This window comes from Salvia hispanica, chromosome 4, assembly GCF_023119035.1.
Source record: "Salvia hispanica cultivar TCC Black 2014 chromosome 4, UniMelb_Shisp_WGS_1.0, whole genome shotgun sequence".
Taxonomy (NCBI): Eukaryota; Viridiplantae; Streptophyta; class Magnoliopsida; order Lamiales; family Lamiaceae; genus Salvia; species Salvia hispanica.
The window spans coordinates 52,072,700-52,078,212 of record NC_062968.1 but is presented as its reverse complement, the minus strand read 5'-3'; positions in this window follow the sequence as shown (position 1 = coordinate 52,078,212).

Here is a 5,513-nt window from a genome sequence, read left to right as displayed (position 1 = left end):
GCTTATAGCACCTAATCCAAAATCAAGACTAAATCTCCACCCTTGGATTTTAAAATGAGTGGATGAGATTAAAGCTCACAAATCTCAATAAATAGTAGACAAAATATCAACAAAAGGGTAATATCGTCATTATGTTATCATATGACAATTTTCGTGAGTGTTTTTTTAATATCAACATTGTGTATTACAAATATCAACGATATGACATTAGAATATGAATACAAGGACAAGAAAATATCAACACATTTTTATTGAGATTGGACATGCATAATATTGACATTTTGCCTACAATATATTGAGATTTTTTGTTACATTTGTTGATAAAAGCTGCTTATCAACATGTACGAAAATTGAAATATAATTTATCAAATTTCATCACCCGAATATCGTCGGAACATATGCAATTGAGATCTCGCTGGAATCCTTATTAAATTATCTTTAATTTGATATATTTTTTGCGAAAAAATAATTTAAATTGAGTACGTAAATTTAAAGATTTGAGATGATTTTGAGGATAGAGAAAGTAGTTAGTTATAATTACTACATAAACATTTAGAATTTACCATATTTGCACATAAAATTTTACCCCATTATTCACTAAAATTACACCCAAATGCCATTATCTACATTAAAATAAATCAAAACAAAAATAACAAACCAAAAAGTCAAAAAGGGACCCACCAACTCACTTAATTTATTACCCACTCCATCATCTCACTTCATTTATTACACACTCCATCATCTCACTCCACCAACTCACTTCACTTATTATACACTCCATCTCTCACTTCATTAATTACACACTCCACCAATTCCTTAAAACCCATGCCATAACTAAATGTTATTACAAATGTGGGACGGAGGGAGTATTAAATACCCTCCCACTAGAATCTCCAATAGCCCTTCTCATAAAAACTGTCTGCCACGTCAGCATTAGCCCTTCCCATTTCACTGCCACATTACTAGCCCTTCCCATGCACCAGGACTTCCCACTAGGACTTCCACTAGCCCTTCCCACAATTATTCAATTTACGGACTAAAAATTTACAGAATTAATACGTCGAAACGGAATACGGGAAAATTCGAAAACTTCATTAAAAAAATTACATAATTAAAAAAAATTACATAATTTAAAAAAAAAACATAGTTTAAAAATAAAATTACATAATACCCTCGGCTCTCACTCCTCGTCCTCGTCCCCCATCGCCCATGCCTCTGCCGCCTCCGACGTCCCCGCCCCCCGATCTCGACGCCATAATCATCAATGGGTGGCATCCTTAAATCGCGCCGACATTGGTCGACCACCTCCTTGCACAACCTTTTCAACACTAGATCCTGCGCGTTATACCACTTCATAGTGCTCTGCATCAGGGTCTTCGTTAGCTGCGCGTGGGCGAGGATGTCGTCCTCTGGGCCTCCTGGGGCCTCCGATTCGACCTCGTAGGACCCGCTGCCGCTTCCCCTCTCCATCCGCTGCGCAACCTGTTGCCCCATCGGGCGACGACGACGGCGAGAGTCTGTTCGTGGTAGCGGGGCCACTTCCTCGGCTTCGGGGAGCTCGTGCGAACCAGCACTGCTGTTGTACTCACCGGAAGAGTTGATCTTCGTCCGCTTCCAGCCCGATTCGACACCAATCGCAAACTTTTGTGAATCCTTGACCACGAGAAAGGCCTCCCACTGGTCAAACTCTTTGATCCTCAACTCTCGGCTGGGGTACTGGGCCAAGGTTTGTTTCTTCACATCATCCTCAGACATGCCACTGGTTACCATGCGCATGTTGTTTTGGTAGAGGGCGGCAAAACGACTGAGCTTAGGCCTCAACCGAAGCCACTGTTTCCGGCATTGCTCGGGTGTGCGAGGCTTCGCCCCAGACGGTTTGATGCCGCGGTAGGCGGCACTAATGCGATGCCACATTCGGCCAACAAACTGGTTCGCTTCGGTGTAGGGATCCTCTACAACACCGATCCATGCCTTCGCAAGCGCGACATTTTCCCACACGGACCAGATCGTCCTCCTCTTAGTCTCATCCTCACCCTCCTCCTCCTCCTCTGCCCCCATGTGCGAGGAAGAGCTCGGGACTTTGCCCTTGCCCCTACCCCCGATCCTGGCCTTGGCCTTGTCTTTGCTCCTGCCCCCTGCAGCAGGCCTCGCCTCATCGGGAGTCTCACGGATCGGCGATAGCCCCAATTCCGCTCCCAGCTGCTCAAAGGAGAAAGTTTCGATGCCGGCGTACTGAGTCTCCGGAACAGAAATAGGGGAATCATTGGCCAACAAATCTATATATGGCCGAAAGACAGATTCCCTAGGCATCCTCGGGCTCCTGTGCTGCATCGACCCACCCACCGACATATTTGGTGGCGTACCGCCCATCCCCACTGCCCCAGGCATCATCCCTCCCACCCCTGCCATATTTGGCGGCATACCGCCCATCCACGCTACCCCTGACATAGTCCCACCCATCCCCGACATATTTGCCGGCATACCCGCTGCCCCTGGCATCATCTGACTCATCCAGGTGTACATATTGTAGAACATTTAGGGAGTCATCGCCGACATACCGCCCATTTCCCTCTGATCCGATGGAAATCGAGGGTGTGTTCCCTCCGCTCGTGGTGGGGGAGTTTCTATTGTACTCTATTGTAGTAGAAATGAAATTTGTAGATTTAGAGAGAGAAACTTGTCATGGTGTGAATGAAATGAAGTTGAGGGAGCCCTATTTATAGAGTTTATTAAAAAAATAAAATTAAAAAGTTAAAAATGTCGGACGTCCGACCGGGACGTCCGACCTTCGCCACAGTGGCGGACGTCCGATCGGACATCGACGCGAGGGGCGTGCTCATGGCAGGGGCACTCGGGGCGGGCGTGGGCGGACGTCCCGCTCACTACGGCGGACGTCCGGTCGGACGTCGCCGACGGGCGAACGGGACGGCGGCCAGTGGAGACACCCTGAGTAGTTGTTTCATCTATCTTATTCGGTGCATATCAATATATATCATAAACAAAAGTTAGTGTTACGATATTAAAACCTAGCTTACAATACGTAGAAATAAACTTTTGGCAACATTTTATGAAGTTGGGCGCCAAAATTGGGTTGCAAAAACTGTAGCTTTATATATTTAGAGATGCCAATTGTAATTGAAATAAAATTATAAGTAGTAGAATTTTATTTTAATTCAATAATATTTATATACACAATTAGAAATGAGCCACCCACCCCTTAAAAACACATATATAAAGAAACTAGAATCATCATCAAATCGATGTAGGACAAGATTTAAGAGTTTTAACACGCTCACGTGTGGGCCGGAATGACACATCAGACTTCCATCACGTGGGTAGGCAAGAGAAGAGATAAAGAGATAAAATCTATCATCGACTTGGAACCGCTATTGTAACAGCCCGCTTTCCTAGGGTACAATAAATGCGGCAACTGCTACCAAACAGACTCGAAGAAATAAACAAAGGCTAGGGTTTCATTTAAAGAGTGTTGACCAAAAGATTAGAAGGAACTATCAGAGCATTTAAAGCAACAACTTAACCTAGAAACTCGAATAAGAAAAAGGAATGTATCATAAATGTCGTTCAAAAATCTCAAGAGTATGACATAGTTTCCAAGATAAAAACCACAAGATAGTCCAAAGCCTCTAACCCGAAAGGAGAGTGCAAAATATTCAAAATAGACATAAGTGTATCAAAAACTCAGCGGAAAGCGACCAAGAGAAAACGCAACTATGTATGAAGACACGACTACGCTCGAAGTTCAAACAACCATCTTAATTAATTATCATGCTCAACACCTGCCACCGCTCGTCATCATTCAACCTGCACATAAGGAAAACACATGCAGGGCTGAGTATTTTGAAATACTCAGTGAGCTCATTGCCAAAACATTTTATAAGTTATGTCACCCTTACCAGGTGAACTCGAGTTTTAAGCAGTTAAAAGAGAAATATCACGAGTATCACAAAAGTATGTTTCCATAGACTGGCCAGTCAAAATAACTCCCCATTTTCCTCAACAAAATCAACAATCACAATCATTCCATGGTGCGACGAAAGTGTGCCACACTTTTCGCCCACAAGACCGGCCGACTAGCAAGGACGGCTCCCGATCCCCTCGTGTACACAGCCTGGTAGGGTTTGCGGCCCATACTCAGACCCGAATTCGTATAGACATATCCACAGCCCAATAGCCCAATGGAGCGAACTCACAAACTAGGTATCAGACGCACAATATCACAATAAAACAGATATAGGCATGGTATAACAGTTAAACCACCCTTATAACACCAATCAATATTTTTGATAAAATAAAAGAGTGTTCAAGAGTAAAGCCCACCTCGACTGCTTAGGTTTCAAGTAAGTTTCTCTTTCCTTTATCTGTCTTCGCAACCGAGGTTTCACCTTTTTAATCACATAGGCACATATCACAAATCAGATTCTTAACTCAACTCCTAATACATGCATGTCTCGACGCTTTCCCTTTTCTCATCGACTTAACTTAACATTACTAATCAATCAAGATCATGCTCACTAAATATATAATTCATTCGCATCTCGACTCTAGATCTAACATCAACATATATCGCACATGAGTATTTTGCCAAGACACAACGCACACACACACACACACACAACATGCATACATATTTTCCATATCCCTTTTATCCCACTTTCACTCAAATAATATGCATGAGGGTTCAAGAATACCGATTAATCGGTTAGAAAGAAGAGGAATCAAGTAGAAAGAAGAAGATTAATATAAGAATACCTTTTTGAGAAAAACGATCGGTAGAAAGTAAGTAAAGACTTGGTTCTTCGAAAATGCTTGGATCAAACTTCAATTTCTTCTCAAAGGATGAAGGATTAATGGAGTAAAGTAGAAGAAAATTGAGAGAGTAAGGAGAAGACGGAGGGGCGTGTACTTGGGGTGGGGGGCGAAAATTTGATGGCTAGGTTTAGGAGTTCCTCTTATTTATAGAGCTCAAAAAGATCTTTAGAATATTTCGTAAGATTTTATTCTCCACAATTAAATAATCAATATTATGGAGTAGGGAAGAAGAAATACCAAAAATAAGCTCTAGGGTTCCAAGGCATGTAGGTTTAGAAAATTAGGCTTTTTAATTAGCCAAGATTTTGTTTTGGTATTTTTCTGGAGTAGAATAAAATATCATGGAGTAAAATAAAAATAAAGATCCTCCCATTGGAGCAAGGAAAGAGGCGTCTCTATGCCTTTTAAATAAGGCATGGATTTTTGATTATTAACTAAAATAGGGTATGGCAAGATCTCTTGAAGTATGGAAAGATTTGGTAGAATATTCAAATCATATGTATGGAAGGAAAATCAAATAAGGGATCAATTAAATAATAAAACTAATACTCTCTTCCTTATATTGGTGATTATCGAAAATCACTAGGAACAAAGGGGGTGTCGATTTTTCCCTCCTTAAAATAAGGAATAATTGGGTCTTGGATTTAATTTGGATAAATATCCCAAGGACTAAATTAAATCCG